A 24,868-nucleotide genomic window follows, 5' to 3' on the forward strand; every position below is an offset into this window, starting at 1 on the left:
ACCATAGGTAATCACAAGGTATATGACGTAGCTGACCCAAGATCATATAAAAATAATTTGGTTGGCTCACACTGAACAAAACTAAATCACTATTCCACTGCTCTGCTTATTGGCTAAAACATTTTACCAAAGTTCCTAATTTGAGAACTTGTTAGGTGCAAACCCCTAACCCAAAGTGAAACAAGCCCACCTGCTGCTGCAAAATCTGGTGAAGGAGAGAGTCACAGCTCAGTGGTAAGAGTGTATTATTTACATCTAGAAAAACTTCGTTTTAATCTCTGGCATTTGTAGTTAAAGGAGCCCAGACAACAGAGCTATAGTCTAACCATATGAGACAGCTCCTTTTATTTAGGGCTATAGTCGGACACGACTAAACGACTAAACAACAACAACATATGTTGTGGCACAGAAAAAGCACAGAGTGCAGTATTGCATACAGAATTAAACTTCATAAGAATCTCATATTTCTTTTTATGTGTATATAAAAAGTTTGTAGCCCTCACAGTTAGAGAGCCAGTGTAGTGGTTAGAGTACAGGACGAGAGTACTGGGTGAGGACTTAGGAGACCAAAGTTCAAATCCACATTCAGCCATGAAGACCTTGGTCAGTCACAGGATTTCAGCCCCTATCTTACAGGGTTGTTGTGTGAATGAAATGGAGAGGAGAAAAACTATATAGGCCACCTTGAGCTCCTTCAGAGTGTATGAACACAATGCTTTCTATAATCTTAGGAACCCAAAGCAAACTGAATAAAATTATTCCAGTCTTTTTCCACCTTCTGTTTAATATATATGTATTCCATTACTTTTTTCATCTCTGCAATTTTCCATGTCTAAATAACCAATATTTTCACTCAGCAGTATTACAGCTTCACCATTTGCTGGCGATAAGTATATTTGCCACAGCCAATGGCTTCTAAATCATTTTGTGATGCCTTAAAATATACAAATCCATCCATACATGCCAGTAAGACAAGCAAGGTATCTGGGAGACTACGAATCCCACCACCATCTGCTCAGTAACATAAAGAACCTTTTCTCCCAGAAGAACATTGTTCTTTGACATGCCCATGATTCTTTCCTAAATTTATGTGAGTACAAATGACTAAACCAAGACTCACGATGAAATCAGGCCCTTTCAGTTTAGAGCAAGTTGTTGCTTTGCCACTGAAAGCACTGCCTTCCACTGTTCCCCACTCCCGCCCTTACACCTACACGAGAGCATCTGTTGACAAGCTAACTGAAAAGCAAAACAACACGGACACAGATACCATCCCTACAATTTTCCTGATGACAAGGGGCAATTATCTAAATGGGTACAAGTCAAGATTTTCTCTTTAAAGAACTCACACACACAATGTGCACCTTGACTCTTGTATAAAAGATGCAGGACCAGAATTAACATAATATCTGCTGAAATCTTCTATTTAGGGAATTGGACCTTCATCTCTGTTTCATTTGCAGCTCACTGAAAGCCTGTGATTACCATTTGAATAAGCCAGGCCTACTTTTAAAAAACTTAAGAGAAACAAGAAATGGGACAACTAATCACTTCTTCACATTCAATCACTTCTTCACATTTTGCTCTAAGTAATGTGCATGTTTTGTGCAGATTGTTTTGCTATTGTTTGACTAAAACAGGAAGGCAACGTTTCACGCACCTATTGGAGAGTCAATAACCAATTCACAACATTCTCTTTGTTGCATTCTACAATCACTAAAAAAAAGAAAAAAAGAAACTGAACGTAGAGTGAGAGTGTATCCAGATGATGAACTATTCACATAGGAGCAGATTTAGTTACCAATGGCTTCTATTCATTTTTCTTGGGTATAGTAAATTGGTAGCAATGGGCCAAACTGTTGGGGAGGTTTCCCTAAGAAACTAGCATCACGGTGAACAGGGATAGCCTTGGTCCCCACTTCATATACTATCCTGCTTTCTCAGGTAGGGCTGAAACTCAGTTCTCCATTTAGAAAGACAAAATTGCATGTCCCCACCAAGGTCTTTGCAATAGACAGGTCCTTTGTCCAGACTTCTCTCTAACCTGCCCATTGTAATAAAGGGCAATCAGCTTATAATTCAGTTTGGTTAAAACTGATGAAAAGGTGTCATGATGTTTCTGCAAGAAGCCTACCAAAGACCTAGATCAGGACAGCTACATTGTAGCTTTTCAGCCACACTTAGCTCCCGGGTGGAGTGGACCATACCTACTGTCAGGCATCTATATATGTACATTCCCTCTGTTAATAACAGTAGGCATTTTGTCATCCTTTGCAATTCCCTCCATTGGCTTCCTCAGACTGACAACAGTGGTATATGTTGCCGTGGAAACCGTCAGCAACTGAAAAATACCTAAAAGCCAATAGCCCTCAAAATGTGTTCCGATTGTGGGCACATCAGTGTCACTAATAATAAAAAAGACCATCTCAGCAACATCATATATCTATGTGCTTCCTAGATAAGAACTGTTAAAAGTGAAAGAATTTCATAGAAATGTCAGCTACTTCTCAGAGAAAACAAATAGCATCACCCGAGGCTTAAGCCTACACACACTGTAGGGAACAGAAAACTGTCACAGACTCCCCCAAGATTCAGAGTAAGTAGGACTTATTAGTGACTAACCTTAGTAGCAGTGGCATCTTCACTTGGATTGGCATATGTCTATCACATTACAAATAAAAATAAAAAGCTTCATTTCTAAATATACTGTTGGTCATTTTTAACCCTTATTCATATCCACAAGTGTCCAGAACAGCTATCACCTGTTCAGATGTACAAAGTCAAGCATTCTTTTAATAAAAGTTTATTAATTACAATGTTCCCCAAGTAAGACAAGACAGTATTATACTAGCAAAATATGTATAGATATGAGATAAGCTCGAGCAATAGGTGCAATCTAGTTCTGATCAGGAAACTGATGTGCTGTTATATCCCAGTAATGTTATAGCCCAGCAAAGTTATTATGCTGCCTTGAGTTCTTTTTATGAAGGTAGAGTATTAATTTTAATAATAAATGTTTAAAGTGGTGCCTCCCTTCTTTTAAAAAAATATATATTACATAGTTAGATTTATAGTACCTCCCATCCCAATTTCTTCATATGAATCCTTATTCTCAAAGGGCTCAGAAACTAATATAGCATCCACATGAATGCTGGCTAACACTGAGGTATTAAGAGAATTAAAATCTGAATGTGCTCAAAGGTAGCCAGGAAGCTGCAGACCTATGAACCTAAAACACTTAAGAAGTAGAAGTTGAGATTCCAGCTACTGCAAATTAAGGAGAATTCTCTTTATGATACTAACCACCATTAAAAGTCTACAAACCATCTCCTCCATATAAATTGCTCTTGTAGCTACTATGCTAAGATTGTATCCACTTAAAGCAAATATATAACTTGAAGACTCAATACACCAAGGCTTTAACACGATGGCTTTATTTGTGAATATTGTGCTTGCTGCTTGTATATCAGTGTTTCACCTGTCAGACCTGAAACATGCCCATAGCAGGTATGTGAAGTGTGAACAGGCCCATGTACACGGGTATTTAAAGACTCAGATAATTAATGCTTTACAAATTTGTTGTAGAAACACCAGAGTCAATACAGCAAACATCACAGTATACACTGTGAAGCTATTCTGGCTTTAACTGAAATCAATAGGACTTCGATGCAGACAAGCTGTCTGCCTACAAAAACTTAAATTCCTTCCACTGCTTTGGAAAGACAGGCTAGGTGGGGTTTTTTCCTCATCAGGTGTGAAATTCCCCTCTTGATGATATGGACAAGGGACAAATGGTGTCCTTTTATCTCTTTCTGCTAGCAACCTCTCCATCAACGACTTTGCATTCCCTGCTGTACAAAAATCAAACACCCCTTCTTGATCTGCTCGGAATACATCTTGTACTCGAATCTAATCAAGTGGCAAGCCGACAACTGCTATTCATCATCCTGATGCCTAGACCACTGGCAGCAAATGCAATACAAGGACAATAAGATGCTATAAGAAAGCAGCACTAACAATAGTGAGTTTCCAGTTTTCCCTGGTTAGCTCTTCTGATTCATACGAGACTGCAATTTTAATACCTGCCCTTTATAAGAGGGTTAATATATGGCACAGAATTCATGACTGAGCATTAGAATTCACGTTTGTTCTCATCTGGGGATTTGCACGTCCGTGCCAATTATGGATCCACCATGAGGAAGTATTTCTCCCCTGTCTTTAAGTCTGGAAGGCAAGATTTTTACACCATCTCAAGAAGGATATGCTAATAGCGGAGAAAGGTACAGAAAACAGCAGCTAAAATTATCAAGGGGTGGGAGGCTAGGGAGGTCGGAGAATTCAGATGAAAATGGAAATGTCCAAAATGAAATTCAATCCTGCAAATACAATCAGTTGTTTTCAGGCTGCAAATGGTATATAGTGGAAGGTAATAGATTACTTTTTTCCCAATTTGCATGGTGTTTCCTTTGCATTGAAATGAAGGAAATGGAATAAAGTAAGGATTGCATAGTTAATTTTTACCATAGTGGGCCGTGAGACAAATAATAGTGTTGTTGTCAGCAGCCGAACTGCAGCAGAACAGAACAAGTGCTGTGTTGGAACAGAAATGGATGTCCTCTTACTTCCTCAGTTGAAATACCTCCTGTGGTAAAGAATCTCTTACCCCCACCATTTCTTGTATGCCAAGCAGTTGTGTATTTCCATCCAGTTCTATTCAAAGGTGGAAAAGGGTGCCTGAAATATGTGACCTACCTGACAAACTGACTCTGGCTCTCATTGGTCAGAAACAGTCAGAGGCTACTCCCTCCAAAGAGGCCTGGAGAATGTAGATGAAAAGCATTTTTTCTCCCCCCACTCTTGAAGCACTGGAACTCATGGTCACCCAGTGAAACTGGTTGGCAGTAGATTCAAAACAGGCAACATAAAAGTGTTTCTCCCAAGGAAGCACAATTCATCAATGGCCATTCATTGCCACAAGATGGACTGATGGCCACTGGGTCAGATTGCTTGAAAAGGAGGTTGGACAGATCCATGGAGAATTGACCTATTCATAGCTAAGAGCCATGATAGCTAAATAGAACCTCTTTGCCACTGAATACCAAGTGGTACTGGGAACAGGGAGCTAAAGGGAAAGGTATTGCCTTCAAGATCTGCTTAAGAGCTTAAATTCACAGGACTACCAAGTCTCAACCTAAGACCTTAATTCACAGGACTCCCTAAGAATCATCCTTTCTCACTCATAATGCCTTGCTTCACTGAAACACTGCTGTTGGTTCATGCATACTTGAAGACTTTCACTAATGCATAAGGAAGTGCTAACATAAACTGTATGCCAGTTGTCAAAACAAAGGAACTATGTATAGAGTCTGGCACATTTCTCTTGGCTTTTCTATTAGGTTCCCCTCGTTATCTTCAGCAAGTTTGTTGGAAGAAGTGTGCGTATGTGTTGGGGGAGGGGGCTGTAAGAGGGGGGATGCAGAGCAGGTGGAATCGTGGCTGCAGAGAGGCAAGGACATCGTGTAGTTTTGCGATTCATAGAATCGTATACAGTTGGAAGGGACCCCAAGGGTCATCTAGTCCACACCCCCTGCAATGCAGGAATCTCAGCTAAAGCATTTGTGACGGATTGCCAAGGATAAGCAGAGGTTGGATGGCCAAGTGTTCAAATCTCAAAATGTAGATCTGAAAAAAGCAAGGCAAGCATCATGACCCAGAGATCCCTGCCGGCTTGGATTTCCAGTGCCCTTGGAAAAATTGAACCCCCCAATAATCTGAGAGCAAGGGAGAAGAAGGACAGAAAGAGAAAAATGAGAAAAGGGGGGCAAGAGATAGAGTCAAAGCAGCAGCAACAACAACAGGTAAAGGGTTTAGCGGAGTGGCAAAAACAACCAACAAATTTAGAATGTTACTTTATCATGCATCATCTGAGCTTGCTCACAATTGTTGGTCCTAATCTGAAGTGAGCAAGGGAAAGGACACTCATCCCTCATGGTGTCCCTTCTACCTCCTACCCTTGCTTGCAGTGAAGGCAATTTCAATATGCAAGTAACCCTATTTAACAATACACAGAGCTATTGCTTGGTGAAAGATACCTTGCAAATGTGAATTTCATATATTTGCAGGAGTCCAATCCAAGTCCTAGCGCATTTCTTAGAGAAATAACTGAAGAGTTTCTTATGTTCCTTGGATATTTCTCATTTCTTTAATGAAGCAATGTTTATTAAGCCACTGTTACCAGCTTTAGTGCTACCAGATTCTTCAGACACAGTAATTTTTTCCTGTTCATGGGCAATTTTCTGCATTCCCTTTGAACTTCCATGTAATCTAGAATATGCTGCATACATTCAATAAACATGGCAAAATGACAGTAGAGATCTGGTCACAAATGGAGTTTATTGTGGGATGCTGCAGAGCAAACAACAGCACATCGTAGGCATTATCTTACTGATTTTTAAACGAAAACAGTATGTGAAATTGGCTACAGAGTGACTTAGCATACTAAGCTGCTGTTACATGCACTGTGGTGGGGTCATGAATAGTTTAGAGGAAGAACACAAAAGAGCTGCACTACAAAAAAAATTTCTAGTGATGTCCATCATACTATCCATTTGGGCCCATGACACCTGCAGAAACAGAAACCAGCCAAATGAATAATCATTAGCTCGTGGGGGAATTAAATCACACTTTCCCTAGGAACTGGATGTCGCTGCTTATCTGGCCAAAAACATTGCTTTAGGGGAAAACACTTATATCACACCTGTAAAAACAGTTCTAGCAATCACATATCTCTACATTAAAAACAGCCAAGTGGGTTGGAAGTTCCCCACCACAGAGATTAAAGGATCTTGGGCTAAAAAACTAGGAAAAGACCTCAACCAGAACAGACTGGTGTTGGGTTAAAAGGACCAGTGGCCTCACTTGATTCAAAGCAGCTGCAAATTTTAAGTAGCTATCCAGATGGAGAATTTCAGAAGGTGCAGCTTTCTCTCAGCATGACAAGCTGCACATCATTAATATATATATATGTGTTAAAGCTCCTACATACACACAGAGAGAGTTGTTGGCAGTCATGAATCTGATTGCTTTTAATCTGTTGTAAAAAGAAAGTAAAATATTGGGCATCTGAGTTAGCATGATGATATGTGTTTATTTTCATACTCGAAGCCACAGAAAGGACGGCATGCAAGCTAATCAGACAATTAAAGGCAGTGAATTACCTCCCCTGTCAATAGACCTAGTTTAACCAACTCAACTTTATACTCAGGAAAGAGGCTGGAGCCATTAATACTGCTAAGGAGCCTCAATTAATTAACACAGCAAAATCTCCTGGGTAGCTCTAAATGATCAGACAATATCCAGTGAGATGGGAGGCCACAACAAAAAAAAAAGGACACCTCTAACTTTGCCAAAAATACACACAGAGAAAAAACAGCTGAGGCAATTTCTGTCTTGAGTTGGGGGTGGCGATAGTTGAAAGTTCTCTAGTTCTCAGAACCTAAAGGGTGTTTGCAAACCCAGCCAGAGGATTTCCCTATGTCTCTTCCTCTGCTTTTCATCAGGGACTTTCCAGCTGTGCCCACTTCCTGCCTCCCTTTCTCTGAGTAGCTAATTCCATTTCTCTTTTGCTGCCTACAAATAGCCATTGGTACCCAGGAAAGTGTACCTCTGCCACCTCTGCAACAAAGCCATCTCCCACTCTCTCCCTCAGCTTGTGGATGCTGGTGACACAGATGTCTTGCCCCTATGAGCTTGCTGCCATCTGCCCCTCTCCCAAGTACCTCACCAGGATAGGCCCACCAACACTACCACAAGCGACCAAGAAACCAGCCTACTGTACAAATATAACATTTACCTTGGTTATTCCATCTCCTTTCGCCTCTGCCCTGCCTACCACTGGTTTGTGGCCCCAAGAAGGCAGCCCAGAAAGGACCGTAACCCCCTGGCTGGAAAAAGTTCCACACTCCTGGCCTAGACCTCCACCCAACTCCTGTGTTCCCATAAACAAGCTCAGCAACAGCAAAGGTGGCCGTTTATCTCTCATCTCCCCTGACTTACCAATTTTTCTGGCATCTCAATCTATCTTCAGCCACAAATAATAGGTAGTTGTGCGACACGAGTACAAAATATTGTGATCCAATGAAATGACAAGCACATCAATCCAGTGGACTACCAAAGAACAGATAATAACATAAAAATATGCCACAGCTCAACATTCATTTTGTCAAGTGGTTATTAATCACGGGCTCTTTCTGGGTGAACTTCAAGAGCCAGTGCTGGGAAATCGGGGGTGGGGGGGTGGAATCAGAAAAGCACACGGAATAAAATGTAGCCTGCTGCTCGGAAGCAAAAACACACTGCGCTTGACAGGGCTGGCTCCCAGGGTATACACTTTCACAGGACTGCAACCCCAATCACCTGAACGCGGTGCTTTACTGCTCCCGGGGAGCTTCATTCATTTTCCTCTTCCCATGAAGACATGCATTACTATAAATAGTTTCAGTGCTACAGACAAGGAAGGAATTCTTAATAAGATCCACATAGGCTAGTTTTTAAATAGAAATGTGCACCCCCTCCACCACTTAGTGCAAGGACAAGCCTGACTATCCACAGAAAGTGAGACTTAAAAAAATAAAAATCATTAAGTTTTTCACCCATTGCATTGCATGTAGCGTGGTAAGACTCTCCTGGGTTGGATTAATTATACCTCCTCAATAACGAGACCTGCATTTCCCCACTGAAATATCTTGACATAAGAGGAAGCATGATCTCCCCATACGAGAACATTGTGCTGGTTCCTCTCTCATCCGTCTTCCATTCCCACCCACACTCCCTCTCCTTTGAACTCCCCTCCTACTTTCTCACTTTCCCAGCATCCCTTTTTCATGCCCTGGCTCTCAGGAAAGTTCAGAACAATTACCAGGCATTACTGATCACTTGCTTCAAGTGCATTAGGCATACACATCTCTTCGGCTTCAGACCAGGCACAGCGTACGCACTGACTTCTGAGAACTGTAAACTGCTAAGAGCTTTTCGGATCTGGCTTAAAGCAGGGGCTGGAATTCCAGTTCTGATTTGGCCTGCAAGATCCATCCCCCCCCCCAAGTTCTGTGCACCTGCCTTACCCTCAGCATCATTTATGGGGCAGGTAAAGACACAGCTCCCTGTTGAAAGCAGAGTTTGCAGGCACTGTCATTGGGGGAGGTCAGGATCCAGCCAGCCAGCCAGTCAGATGGATCCAATTCCCCAAACTCTGTACTAAAGCCTAAGAGGGAGGTGGTTGAAAGCTATGAGATTTATGGTCCATTTTCTTCTACCAGTTTTGGAATTATGCATCACAAGTTTTCAACTGAACCTATTTTTCACTATAAAAAGAGTTTGCAATGCACTATTTGAGGAGGCAGGTCTCCTTCAAGAAACGAACATTCTGCTTCTGGGTGTGAACTGTTAGGATATTTCCATTCCACCTTAAAAGGGAGCAGGCTGTGAGTCACAGAGTCTGCGTATTTCCTGTTCACAGGATGTTTATGTTTTCTGTTGCTTTCGTTCTCTCTCTGTCTGGAGACACTGACGCAGGCAGTCATGTCTTTCTTTGTTCTGATCAACGCTGAATAAAACTTGTAAATAATGCTCTCCTGAGTGCAACTTTTGGCTGTGCATTATCTGCTGATAAAGAGTGTGCATCGGCTCTAGAATGTTCTGGAGCTCATGTCGCTAATTGCTGATACTGCGTGTCTACGGGAGGTCGATGGATCGTCCGGCAGCCGGCTTGGGGGCCATGATGGACTTTATCTCCCTGGCAGTGTCCCAGCATGAACTTGGCAATAAACTTTTCAACTAGGAGAGCTGTGAGCAATGTACAGTAATATAAAAGAAGTGTTCTGAGGTGCTGGGGTTCCTGATCCATACAGTACCCTGACATGGACTATGTGTGTCCCAGGGCACTGAGAACACATTTTATGCCTGTAGTTTTATTTACTTACCGGTACCTATTTTCCAGTGTTATAGTCTGCCCTTCCACCCACATGGTGTTCCCAGAATAAAGAAAAATTGTACAAAGAAATATGCATATGTGAAAAACTAATCAGACTAGAGTCGAAGAATGGCCTGCTAGTTTCCCCCAAATGCCAGAAGGAATGTTTTGCTTGCAGATGGAAAGCCATCTGCATCGCCACTGTCTGGACTTCCAGGGGAGCTACAACAGAGAGCGATCTCACACACATCACCTCCCAGCAGGACAACAGAAAGAGCTTCCCTTGCTGACTGTAAGGACCTCAGATGCAGGATATGGGAGAAGGCATTTCCATAATCCTGCAACTGGGAATCCCAATTACGATCATTCCATGCAGCTGATAGTGGGGCTAAGCAGTAAGACCCAAAGCAACAAATGGCTGGGGGAAAACAGGAATGTACTCATGAACCCAAGCAAGGAGTTTCATTGCTTTTCCTCTTCCTGCACCTCATGGCAGCCATGTAGAAACACACTTCTCAGCTTGCTGTTCTGTGGTTGAACAAGTCGAGAATGAGGGAGTTCACATGGTTTGTTCAACTAGTGGGCAATCTGCATGCTTGCGCTCACAAATGTTTGAGCTGTATATTCATGCGGTTATTCACCTCTTACATTCAACAAGCGTACATTCTGCACACCTCAGTTGAGTTATATGAATCTCCCAAACAGGTGTAGAGACAGCTTGTACCTGTGTTCAGTGTTAACATGTGAACAAGCCTAGTGCCACATCTAAAAAGGGCCAGCGTTGTGTCAAATAAAATAACTGATCGGAAGTTAAGGCCCATCACTCAGTGCTTGAGGTTTTAGCAGCTTCAATGTACCAGCTTCAATCCCTGGCACCTTCTGGTAGTTGAACTCAGAAAAACCCTTGTTTGGGATCCTGAAGAGGCCATGCAATTCAAAGCAGATAGAGAGGCCAGGAGTCTGGCAATGTTCATACACCTTATACTGAAGTAGCCTCCTATCAGGAGAGTTGGCATCATGTTTTTTGGGTGTAGCTCTTGCACCTTTAATAGCTGACTGGAATGTAGAACTGCAGCAAGTAAAGCATCTCCCATCATTTCATCTCCATACTAGAAAAAAGCTTCACCTGCTTGAGTTCTACGTGTCCTGATGCTCTTAAAAGGCACAGGAGTCCTGCCAGCAAACGGCTAGCAGTCCTTTGACCAGTACAACTGAATGCGGAGAGTTAAACTGTTTCCCCAGCTGCGTCTGGCTATTCCAATGCAGGCACATTCTGATCTTTTTTAATTTGGCTGCAGCCGAAGCTGTCACCAGTTGTATTCTCTCCCTGAACAAACAGCGATGGATACAATTATTGCCTCAACTCGCATCTGTCATGTGATTGCCGCTTGGGTCCCCAGGTGAGCACATAGCAGCCAGCTCAGCTCTGAAAGCCTGCCCTTCACCACTTGGAAGCAAGAAGCGGGTTTTGCTCAGGAAGCTTCGTAATAATCCCAGCATTGTTAACAATTCTGTCACATGACCAGCTGCAACCTAATGTATTCTTCAGACTGGAACAGCAAAGTGAGAATATTCCTACCCACCTGCTTGTGGGCAGAGCAGCACAGACATAATGAAATATCCCAGCTAGCTGACAAGGAATGTGGACATGGTGATGTGAAGGTGGTAGCTTGGCACGTCATCTGGGCATGATTGGCAGATGGTGCCTCGTAACAATTACATTTTTAAAAATAGATGTCTTCCTCGAGGCTGTGGGAAACCGTAAGATTGGAGCAAGCAATCACAATGTTTGAGAGGTCATTCCCTTTTCCTTCCAAATTAATTGAGTGGGAATAACCTCGAGTTTTCTCCAACATGATATTCCACCCCTCCAACAGCCTTTACTTCAAAAAAAATACTTTGTTGCTCAAAACCTCATGTACTAGGAAGAAGACAGCTTTGGGCTATTCATCGTATTGAGAATATGAAAAATGAAGTGTTACATTACAAGAAGAGAAGACAGTCTGAAAACCACTGCTCAGTATATTGGGAAGCGTGTAATACTGAATATGGAAGACCTATATTTTAATAATTATGGCTGCAATTCTATATTCACTTACTTAGGAGTAAGTCCTGTTGGGCTCAATAGGGCTTACTTTTGAGTAGGCATATAAAGGCTTGTACTGTAAGTGTCTCTTGTTAATAAGATATTGTCAGACAAAAAGAACTGGAGATCCAACTAGATTTAATTAATTTTGAATTTACTTGTAGGTGAGCCTCTTATCTTACTCAGTTCATAGTAATTAGGCTCACCTGGTTCACATCTATTTGTTGATCTCCCAGGAGGGTTTTTATTATCTTCTTCCTGTCATCCTGTAGCATCCAAGACCCATTAAGTGTCCTCTACGAAAATTTCCCCATCCTTATCTGTCAAGTCTACAATCCTCGGTGGATGAATAAAACAACCACACACAAAAAGAGGCTTGACTTTGTCACTGATATTCTACAGCCTGCTGCTTTTCCCAGTTCCCCTTGTCTAGACCTTTCTATTCTCTACGTTGAAACACAATGAAAATTAGAATCCTGCTACCTCTGCAACTAGGACAGTCTCCTTCAATTGCCCTCCTGGATAGTTGCTGCCAGTTTGCAGGAGCAGTTCAAAGAGTACAGCTGCAACTAGATGCCAAAGCACAGTATCTCGTTGCAAGAGAGGGCAATATGGGCCTTGAAAATTCAGCTGCCTCAGAGCAAGGTGCTTCTATAAGCCTTTGATCCTGCCCCACCCAGCAAGAATACCACCCTCAGGGAGGTGTGAGGATACATCACGATTTCCTGACTGTCCTGCCTGCCACAAGAGAGCCAATGAGTCACGTTGAGTCCAATGACAGCTCCAAGTGAGCATCTCGTACCCACAAAGTCTAAAATGGGACTGAAGGGATTTATGCTTCTGGGACCAGATAAACCTCTCACAGAAGAAGAAGGCCTAAGGATGTAAGAAGAGTCTATTGGATCAGGCCAGTAGTCCATTTAGTTCAGCATCCTGTTCTCACAGTGGCCAACCAGATGTCTGTGGGAAACCCACAAGCAGAATCTGAGCACTGGAGCATTCTCTCTACCTGTTTCCAGCAACTGGTATTCAGAAGCATTGCTGGCTCCAACTGGGTAGGCAGAGTACAGCCATCGTGACTAGGAGCCACGAAACAGGTTGGACTCTGGCTTGGAACCTAGCACTCTCCTCCTCCTGTCTAACAATTTCCCTCCAGGTTCATTGCTGGGTCAACAGTGGGATGCAAGTTCCTGCTGAGGAAGTGGTCGTTTTCTTGTTGGCAGGCACAGTTTCCAAGCTTACAGACTCAGAAGATCCTGACTCAAGAGTCTTTGAGTCAAGGGGCCCTGATCCAGTGAGCTCAAGCTATGGTTCAGGTTTGGTCATAATGCTAGGACTGGTGTTGATTTCTAGTACCTCTTCCTCTGGTTCTGCTCATCTGATGAATTCAGCTGGCCCCTTCCAATTATCAGTCAGAGCCAAGGATGCTGTTCAGAAACTAACACAGCCACAGCATATAGATGTGTCTGTAAGAAATGGGGGGTGACTGAAGAAGTATCCCCTTTTCCCAGAAAGCAGAACCAATCCTTCACCACCTTGGAAGAAATGAGGAGAGGGTCCCTGGAGGAAATGTTTTCTAGGCTACAATAGGAATGTGCTGCCCGGCCCTTTGTTCTAGAAGTTGATAAAACGTTTTAGTTTAGTTTATTTTTTACAAGGAGACTGAAGTGTTCCTCCATTGTGTGAAGGAAAAAAATGTGCCACAATTATCAGACATTTCATAATAAGCAGTTCTGACTACATTTCTTCCTTGATTAGTGCCTCAAAATAGAAATCGACTGAAGAGGAGTCCTTATATTTTGATAGTCAAAACAATCTGATATCCAAGAGGACCACAAGGTATATTTCAATACCACTTTCATCCTTTCAACTGCTGTGTGCAAGATGGATGGAGACAGGAAAACAACAGAAAGGTGGTATTGATTGTATCTAGGACTATTTTCCTTGAATTTAACACAATGTTTTAAAAATGCTAATGGCAGGATAATACTAGGGCTTGCATTGACAACTCAGCTGATTTGCACAGGGTGTCTTCAATGCATTTTAAAAATGGTGGTGAAAATTGGTCCTTTTGCTTTTTTTCACAAGACACAATATTCAACTCCCTATTGATGGAAATTGGTGGGTCATAGAATTGACTTGAGTGTGACAATTCATAACTAAAATTATTACTATACGGTATACTTCACCAAGGCAGTAATTTCACAGGTAAATTCTACAGCCTGTTTTCATTTCAGTAGATGTCCTATGACTCCTGTGTGATGCAAAAGGACAAAAAGCAACTCTGTATTTATTTTCCATCCAAATCATCATGGTTTTTAAATACCTAATACTCCGATTCATCTCTGCTCTTCTAGAAACTGAAGCAAATCCATAGCCCAATTTACTCCCATGAATTTGTCAACTGTTACTGGCCAAGTCTGCATGCCAGAGCAAACCATAACTAATGCAAAGATCACTCCTGCTTTGCTCCTTTCCAAATATGAGTGGCAGGAACAATCTGCAATCCCTGATTTAGCATTATTTCCAAAACCTGGGATTGTGGTTTGTTACCTTCAAACAAACCATGATTGGTAAGCCAAAAGTGGCTTCAAATCATGTTTTGTTTGGAGTGAAATAAACCTCAGTCCTCAATTTAGACTTATCCATCATGAGACCAAAACTTTATTTGCTACTCAAGGGGAAAATGTCCCACTGATTTGTGAAGCACCATTAAATTTGTTTAACAATTATCACGTCGAGTTCATTTTCTTCCAAATGAAAGAGAGAAGTGAGTAATATGATCAGAAACACGTTCGGTGTATTGGGAAAAAAAATCTTTTTACCTTCCAATGCAAGTGATTTATATTCCCTAGAAGGAAAAATAAAATTCAGTCTCATTTGCTAGTCACAAGCACATTAGAAAGGCACTTTGAAAAGGTCTGATTTGTTCTCGCATAAGAGCTATGGTTTAATCTATCTAATTTTGAAGTCAAAGCCAACAATTCCAATTATTCCTAAGAGAGCAGAAAAACATATATCTCAAAGTAAAAACCAATTTGACTTAATGCAACGAAAGCTTAAAGGCAATCTTCAGAAAGAATACATTAATTTTGAAGGCTAACATTTAATTAGGTTGCAATTCAGAATCTATCTTTTATCAACTGAAATTTCATTTCAGTCAGTGCTAATGATTTAGATATTTACCATTAAAAACTCCATATTAAGGGTGCAGTATGCTGACCAAAGGGCTGTGAAAGAGAAGGAAGCCCTGCAACGTTCATGGGGGATAAGACTAGCATTGGCTAACCAGCCATGTTGGTTATATTTTACCTCCCCTGTTGGAAACAGGGTGCCTTTCAATGCCAGTTGCTGTGGAAAACAGGAGGGGACAAGTGCTGTTGCATCTGGGCCCTGCTTGCAGCCTTTCTGTAGGCACCTGGTTGATCACTGTGAGAACTGGATGCTGACCTAGATGGGCCTTGGGCCTTACCCAGCAAAGCTCTTCTTGTGTTCTTATGTAACTGTGACGGCAGGCCTATTCTTCTCCTTTGACAATCACTCATACATAGCTAAGTAAGATTGTCTTCCATAAACATGGTTTTAACAATGAGCCGATAAGTGACTGATGAGGCCAATTCTGGATCCACAAGTCTTTCCACAGTGGGGACATTGGTTTCCGGGCAGAAGTTGATCACCGTGTGGATTTGCCAACCGTGCCTTCCTCTTAGCATGTTTCTCCCTTGCGTCCTGAGTTTGAGTGTCTTCAAAGCCCATGGCACCTTTGGTAAATGCTGTTCTCCAATTGGAGCGCCCGCAGGCAAGTGTTTCCCAATTGTTGGTGTTTATACTACTTTTTTAAAATTTGCCTTGAGACGGTCTTTAAACCTCTTTTGTTGACCACCAGCATTTCCATTTTTAAGTTCGGAAGAGAGTAGTTGCTTTGGAAGACAATAATCAGGCATCCGCACAACATGATGAGTCCAACGAAGTTGATGTTGAAGAATCATTGCTTCAACACAGGCGATCTTTGCTTCTTCCAGTACACTGGTATTAGTTCGCCTGTCTTCCCAAGTGATGTGTAGAAATTTTCAGAGACACCGTGGATGGAATCTTTCGAGGAGCTGGGGATGGCGTTTATAAGTGGTCCATGTTTCACAAGCATACAGTAAGGTTGCTAGTACAATAGCTTTGTAAACAAGCGTTTTGGTTTCCCTGCAAATGTCCCAGTCCTCAAATACTCTGCACTTCAATTGGGAGAAAGCCGCACTCACAGAGCTCAGGCGATGCTGGATTTTGGCATCAATGTTGGCCCTTGTGGAAAGATGCCCAGGTAGGAGACTATACATCCCTATGCTGGCACATCGGTTATGCTGCTGCAATTCCACTACTGTAAGGCTGAAAATGGAGTGGAGGTGTGGTTGGGCACAGCCAAGACAGGAAAGGAACAGACTTGTGCCAGATCCTATTCCCCCTCAGACCCCATTTCTACCCCTGATGATGGTGCAACTTGACATTAACCACAGAGCTGGTATTTGAAAAATCTCACCCATTGGATTCAGGGGGAAAGAAGCAAATGCAGAAAACCTTCACCAACTCAAGTCATTTTGCAAGGACACATACAAACTGGTGCAACTCCGCACCCATTCACAGAAGAAGAAGAAGAAGAAGAAGAAGAAGAAGAAGAAGAAGAAGAAGAGTAGTAGTAGTAGTAGTAGTAGTAGTAGTAGTAGTTTGGATTTGATATCCCACCTTTCACTCCCCTTCAGGAGTCTCAAAGCGGCTTACATTCTCCTTTCCCTTCCTCCCCCACAACAAACACTCTGTGAGGTGAGTGGGGTGAGAGACTTCAAAGAAGTGTGACTAGCCCAAGGTCACCCAGCAGCTGCATGTGGAGGAGCGGAGACGAGAACCCGGTTCCCCAGATTACGAGACTACCGCTCTTAACCACTACACCACACTGGCTCTCAGCACACCAACATCCACAAATGGGGTTTTTGTGCATTTTTCTCCCTCTCTGTAAGATTGGACCCTGATTTTGTTTGAATTTCCTTTTTTAAACATGACTGTTTTAAGTTACTTTTTTGTTTCAACAATATTGTTTATTCTTTTGATATTGTAGGGGAATTAAGAGATTTTGAAATTTTAAAGTGGTTTATAAATGCTTTTAAGTATGTTAATACAACAGCACACCCCTCAGGGACACCATAACCTGATGCTCCTGTTCATGCACACCTAGAGCACATCAAGGATAACTCTGGAGGGTGGAAACAATGAAGAAAGGACACTTGCGGGGGGGGGGGCTTTGTCTATGCAGTCTGTCTCCAGAATGCAAATAGAAGCATCAGCATGTCACTAACCTTTTTCTTTTCTTTTCTTTTGTAAATAAATTTTTATTGGTTTTTTTCACAATTAATTTCCACAATTAACTACCAAAAAAAAAAATCCCCCATCCCTGTCCCCATTCACAAAAACATTTCAAAACCTTATCTTTGAGGTTCTTTAGACCTCATGACTTCCCTCCATTCCCTCTTCTGGTTCCTTATATTAACAAAATTCTTCTGCATTTCCTTACACATACTTCATCAATTCTTATTCTTCTAATTTTATCCAAATGTTGCTGATTGCAAGTGTGAAGTCTGAGCCTGCCAATGTATCAATTTATTTACATTATGTTGCACATAACACTAAGTGTTTCCCATTCTTTTTTCCTAACTTTGGCATACAGTATTTAAATTTCACTGGAAGGCGACTATCAGTTAAATCTGATTTTAAATCCTGCTCACTTTCCTCACAGTCTCCTCTTAGTCTCAGAGGCTGTAATTTCTGCCTCATTTCAGCCATCAAGACATTCCCAAATATTCCCTGTCTACCACCCATGTCATCCATATCTGCCCTGATATTTCTTGCCCTGGTATTTCTTCATATCAATCACAATTTCCATTTTTCAAAAAAAAATCCTCCAGCCCTTACATCAAGACCTCCACCATTTCTGTTTTCTTTGTCACTGGTTCTATCTTAATAATCAGTTCTGTCACCATTTCAGTATTTTTGTGCATCCGGGCTATAAATCTATCTGTTGTCTTATCCAAATTTTCCTTTATCTCCTTAATCAATGCATTTCTCAATTCATAAAAGGATTCCACCCATTCACCATGAGGCTTATCCCCCGTGTCCTGTGCAGAAGCCTTTCTGTCCGAACTTGGGGTTGGTTGCTTTTTAATTGCCATGTTCAGTAAGCTAACCCTTTTCTTTTTAGAAGCCTTATAGGTACTCTGCCTCAGAGATGCATCAGGCTATTCATCCAGGTGAGCTGGCTGTAAGCATCTTTTCATGCCAATATGGATGCACATTCCCATTCAGGGCTTCTGGCTGCTGCTCATGACTAGAGCCTTTATGTTTAAATAAGGGCCCTGTGCATCGTGTGCTTTCATGATAATGGACCATTGAGGGGGTCTTAATGGCACTTGCACCCCCATTGCTATACTTCCTAATGATGTCATGCAGTTTTAATATAAACAAGAGCTGGACCAGTTGTATTTTTAGAACAGACAAGGAAGCACCCAACAAGGCTATATACACAGATTGCCATGTGTGTATAGATATAGTGTGAACAAACAAAGCTGCCATAGCAATATAACACAATGTAAAAATAAAGATGATTGGCACATCACAATTTTCATGGATGGAGGTGGGGTGGGTGAAGAAGCCCAATTTCTTTGCAACTTTCCACAGCTGGCACTTTTACTGGAAAGCTGCTAAACTGCCAATTTTGATCTGTCTTAATGTATCAGATGATTTGGTTTCCTGGCAGGTTTTGCAACAGCAAATACCTTGGCACCATCAGCTCCTTCATCACCATTTTCAGAAACCATGAGTGTCTGACTTGAAAGTTAATACTCAGCCTGCCGTGACAACAAAAACAAAAGGCTGAGTTTTCAAACCGTATTCATCATCAGTTAAGGGTGCAATGATGTATGAAAGTAAACAGGTCAAGGGCAAATCCTCAGGTACTTTATTGTGCTTCTGAAGATTACGTAATATGCTTGGCGGTGGTGTGGAATGCATTCTGAAGCAACCAATGAGGAAATAAATATATGCAAAACTGATGTCATAGTCTATATACCAAAGTTCCATTTTCCATTTAAATATTTATTAAGGTTTTCCATTAAAAAACACCAAACATATCCATTTACATATCACGTAGTTTGTCTTTTTTTAGACCTCCCACAACTTCTCTAGCAATCATTCGTAGTACAAATCTTATCCTCACATTCCTTTGTTACAATATTTCCATTGTGTTTTATATTTCTGATCTTGTTTACCTTCTGGTAATATTCCCTATTTTTCACAAAGCTTCTTTAAGACACACTAGCGTTGTACCCTCCTCACATATATTTTTCAAATACTCCGTAAATTTCCCCCAGTCCTCAAAAAATCTATGGTCTTTTTGATATCTAATTTTACCCGTTAATTTGTCCAGTTCCGCATACTCAGTTAGTTTTGACCTCCATTCTTCCAGATTCGGGACCTCTTCCTGTTTCCACCTTTGAGCTAGCAATGTCCTTGCTGCGGTGATCGCGTATTGAAACAGTTTGCTGTCTCTCCTACTTATATCCCTTCTTGTTATCCCCAGCAAGAAGGTTTCTGGTTTCCTAGCAAAGCTATATTTTAGCATTTTCTTTAGTTCATTGTATATCAGCTCCCAGAACCCCCTTACTTTTCTACAGTCCCACCACATATGCATAAATGATCCTTCTTTCTCCCTGCATCTCCAACACTTATTACAGGTCTTGTACATTTTTGATAGTTTTACTGGTGTCATATACCACCTGTAAACCATCTTCATTGTGTTTTCTTTTAGTGTGACACATGCGGTAAACTTCAAATTCTCATTCCATATTTTTTGCCAATCATCCAAATCTATGTTGTAACCTAAATCTTTGGCCCACTGAATCATGACTCCCTTCACCTCCTCACCCATTGTGTGCCATTCCAACAAAATTTTATACATTTTAGAAATTATTTTACAGTCATTATTCACAATTTCTGTTTGAAACTTTGAGTCTTTTTCTTTATACCCTTTTTCTTTCTCATCCTTTTTAAACATTTCATTTACTTGGCGGTAGTGCAACCAATCATAGACGTAATTTTTTACTTGTTCATATGGTTTTAACCTCCACTTGTCCCCTTCCTTCACCACCAAATCTGCATAGGTGGCCCAATCGCTTCTCATGTTAATTTTCTTAACTCCCATGACCTCTAGCGGGGATAACCAATGTGGAACCCCTGGTTCCAATATATTTTTGTACCTGTCCCAGACTTCCAGTAACGATCTATGGAAAATATGGTTTTCAAATGAACCGTAGCCTTTCTTCTTTTCTTTCCAAAGGCGCGCGTGCCAACCAATCCTGGCATCGAATCCTTCCAGATCTAGGAGCTTTGTATTTTTTAATTTTATCCATTCTTTTAGCCAGCAAAGACATGCAGCTTCATAGTATAACTTCAGATCTGGCAGGGCGAAGCCTCCCCTTTCTTTTGCTTCTGTTAAAAGTTTATACTTGATTCTCGGCTTTTTGCCCTGCCAGATATATCTAGAGATCATTCTTTGCCATTCTTTGAAAATCGCCCCTCCTTTTAAAATTGGTAACATCTGGAAAAGAAACAGCATCTTCGGTAATACTAGCATCTTAATCATTGAGATTCTTCCCCAGAAAGACAATTTTAGCCTATTCCATATTTCCAAATCTTTCTTAATTCCCTTCCACACCGAAACATAGTTATTTTGGAACAGATCAATGTTCTTTGGCGTTAACCATATTCCCAAGTGTTTCACTTTTTTAGCGATTTCTATACCCGTTTTTTGTTGCAATACTTCCATCCCTGTTTTTTCCATATTTTTAGCTATAATTTTGGTTTTTTTCCTGTTTATTATAAAGCCTGCCACCTCTCCAAATTTTTCAATTTCTTCCAATATCTCTGATGCAGTTTCCAACGGTTCCTCCGCCAGCAAAACTAAATCGTCGGCAAAGGCTTTAACTTTGTATTGATTTTGGCCTACTGCCACCCCCTTTATACTTTCCTTCTTCCTAATTGAGTCCAATAGCACCTCAAGGACCATGATGAATAGTAGTGGTGACAGTGGGCATCCCTGTCTAGTGCCTTTGGAGATCTTTATCTCTTCCGTAATCACATTATTTACTATTAACTTCGCTTTTTGCTCCGTATATATTGCCATTATCCCATTGAGAAAGTCGTTCCCCATTTCCCTCTGTTCAATGTTTTTTAGCATAAAATCCCATGACACGTTGTCGAATGCTTTTTCGGCGTCCACAAACATCAGCATTGCTTGCTTCTCATTCCTGGCAGCCAGATATTCTAGAATGTTTATGACATTTCTCACATTATCTCGCATCTGCCTGCCTGGAAGGAAGCCCACCTGGTCTTCGTGGATAATTTCTTGTAGAACCTTTTTTAATCTTTCTGCCAATATTCCCGCAAACACTTTATAGTCCGTGTTTAGTAGTGAAATTGGTCGGTAATTCTTTACTTGGGTTGAGTCCGCTTCTTCTTTCGGGATTAGAATTATAAATGCTTCCTTCCACGTCTCTGGGATTTCTCTCTCCTTTAATATACTGTTCATTACCTCTCTCAATGGTTGCAATAGGGTTATGCCCAATTCTTTGTAATATCTTGCTGTAAAGCCATCCGGTCCTGGGGCTTTTCCTTTCTTCAGTTTTTTAATCGCCGCCATCAATTCTATTGTATCGATTGGGGTGTTCAGCCTTTCTTGTGCTTCTGTCGGGATCTTTTGCACCTCCTTCTCTTTTAGGTATCTCTCTATTTTCCTCCTATTATTCTTCTCTTTTCTTTTATACAATTGTCTATAAAAGTCCAAGAATCCTTTCCTAATATCTTTAGGGTTAGTTATCTCCTCTCCTTCCACTACAATTTTATTAATTGTATTTTGCTCTTTCCTTTTCTTAGTCTGCCACGCAAGCCATTTTCCTGATTTGTTTGCAAATTCAAAGTTCCTTTGTTTCAATTTTTTGATGTTCCATTCCACCTCCTTGTTTATCATCATTGCGAATTGAGTTTGAAGAACCTTGATACTTTGTTTAATTCTTACATTGTTTGGTTTCTTAATCAGCTTTTGTTCATTTTCCATAATTTGTTTTAAGATTTCTTTCTTTTCTTTCTCTCTATTTCTCTTTTTGATCGAATTCTGTTGAATAAAGAAACCTCTCATTACTGCCTTTTTTGCGTCCCAGACTGTGCATATTTTCGTTCCTTTATTACAGTTGTCTTCAAAATATTCTTTCAATTTCTTCTGTGCCTCCTGGACCACCCTTTGATCGTCCAGAAGGTAGTCGTTCAGTCTCCATCTGAATGTTCTTTCTTCAAAGCCTTTGATTTCCACTTTAATGGGACTATGGTCTGAGATAACTCTCGGTTGTATTTCCACTTGAAGGATTCTTGGCGTTAGTTCGTTTGAAATCCAAATTTGGTCAATTCTTGACATTGACTGATTTGGTTCCGAATAGAAGGTAAACTGTTTTTCAAGTGGGTGTCTTAGCCTCCAGATGTCAATTAAGTTACAGTTTTTAACCATTTCAAAGAAGGTTTTTGGTAATTTCCCTTCTTTCGAGCCGTTATTTCTCAGTCTGTCCATTTCTGATGACACCACACCGTTCATATCGCCCATCAAAATCATCTTCTGGTCCGCGAACTCCAACAGCTTTTCTTCCAGATTCTTAAAGAAATCAGTCTTATTTCTATTAGGCGCGTAGATCCCGACTACAATTATTTTCTCGCCTTGCCAAATAATTTGAATTGCCATGATTCTTCCGTCCTCATCCTTAAAAATTTGTTGGGCCTCAATCTTACTTTTTACATATAGTATCACTCCCCTCTTTTTCTCTTTATCTGAGGATATGAATTCGTTTCCGAGTCTCTTATTAATCAGAATTCTTCTGTGTCTCTTTGCGACATGTGTCTCCTGCATGCAAATTATGTCTAAGTTCTTCTTTTTTAACAGTTGATCCACCTTGTTTCGTTTCTTCTTATCGTTCAGTCCGTTGATATTCCAATTCCAAATTTTTAAAGCCATAGTATTTCCAATTAGTCAAATTATTCAAAGAGTTTTCCTAGGCTGTTACAATCTTTCTTCCTCTTCCTCCTCACTCTCCTCGACCTCCTCCATTTTCTGATATGTTGGATAGACTAGTCATTGCTATTAGAATTTGTATACTGCCCTTCATCCAAAGACCGCAGAGCAGTTCACAACAGAAAAATACAAAATGAGAGTACAAAATACAGAATAGCACAAAAACAAACCAATAGTCCCCTCTCACAAACACATTTTAAAAGCCTTACAATGTTAATCAGCTGATTGTCTGGTTGAAGAGGAATGTTTTTGGCTGGCCTCTAAAGATAAGCAATGAAGGTGCCAGACGAGTAAAAACTGAGGAAAATGTGAGGGCAGTGTGTACTCAATTTGGCAAGGCATGGGCTGGAAGCTAGGAGGGGAGATAGACAGCCATGAGTATGCTTCCTTTGGTCCAAAATTTCTCATGAGGACCCTGTGCTCACCTTGATATATATTATAACCAATGTACGAATTATATAAAGGCATATTGATTTCAGTGGTGGAAGCAAACTGCATGCCACACTCAGTCCCCTTCAAATTAGTGGAATATAAAAGTGCTTAACTTTCATTGGATTGTGCCAGTGATTATATTCTTTACTACTTCTTATTTTCTTAAACCATAATCTAAAGCAGAAATAGCCAACCTGTGACAACTCCCATCACCTCTGACCATTGGCCATGCTGGCTGGGGCTGATGAGACTTGGAGTCCAACAAAATCTGGGAGACTATAGGTTAGTCAACTGTGTCCTACAGTATGGTGCCTGCTAACATAAAAACCAAAGTCCTGATGGAACATGTTTTTGCAAATCAGAATTCCTGGTGTGAATCCTGAGATACTCAGTTTGTTTATTGTTTTAGTCTATTTCTAGATTCATGGTAGCAGACATAGAGTTGAAAAACTGATGTCAAAGAGGGCTAAAAACCGAGAAACAAACATGAAGGTACAAAGAACCCTCCGTTTGTGATGGTGTACAACTAGCATGATTTCTAAGCCTGTCTCAAATAATTTTCATGGAGGTTGAACCAAGGTTTCTCACATTTGGGGTATGCGGTTTCACTGCAAACGACACAAGGAGGAGAAAAAGCAATCTGTCCACCATCTGTAGCTTGGCAGTCAAGAAAATGATAAACAAATTATGTTAATTGCATGCATCTAAAACAAGCAGATTAGCTGCATCACTCGCTTCCCAGTGTGCCCTTCCCAGTATACAGATCTCAGGGCTAAACAAGCATCTTCCTTCAAGTTATAGTTTCCAGTGGATTATGTCACATACATTCCAAGGTAATTTAGCCCATTGTTATACAATGGGATTTAATAAACACTCTTTCACAAGAAACATTAACAGTTGCCCTCTGCGGAGAAAATGGGAAAGGATGAGTCAGTAAATTAATGTTACATACATAATGCACATTTCATGGCAGCCCTCCAATTCACAGCTGAGCTCTGCTTGGCTAATTGAGTCTGAAGCGACAACAGTATCTACCGAAAGCAGCCAAAAGGTCAAACCGATTCAGACAACCTGGTGAACTTTATCATGACGGAACGCTCCGGCGGAGGTTTCAGTGTTGTTCAGTTGTCATGGTACTGCTTTGTGGGTGTTTGCAATATGCGCCGATGCAGAGTGTGAAACTTTTGTAACACATTTGCTACACAGTGCTTCGAAAGTGTTCATGCTAAAGAGT

The 24,868-nt window shown here is 41.0% G+C and overlaps 1 protein-coding gene and 1 long non-coding RNA gene across 2 annotated transcripts in view; one reads left to right on the forward strand and one right to left on the reverse strand.

Moving 5' to 3' along the window:
* STK32C (serine/threonine kinase 32C) overlaps window positions 1-24,868 on the reverse strand; it is a 173,149-nt gene that overhangs the window by 115,823 nt on the left and 32,458 nt on the right. The gene's annotated exons all lie outside the window — the stretch shown is intronic.
* LOC309532984 lies at window positions 1,798-4,451 on the forward strand. The gene is made up of 2 exons (XR_014220082.1): window positions 1,798-2,596; window positions 3,820-4,451. It is a non-coding gene; the product is annotated as an uncharacterized lncRNA (long non-coding RNA).

The sequence above is a fragment of the Podarcis vaucheri genome, assembly GCF_965113315.1.
Source record: "Podarcis vaucheri genome assembly, chromosome: 5".
Taxonomy (NCBI): Eukaryota; Metazoa; Chordata; class Lepidosauria; order Squamata; family Lacertidae; genus Podarcis; species Podarcis vaucheri.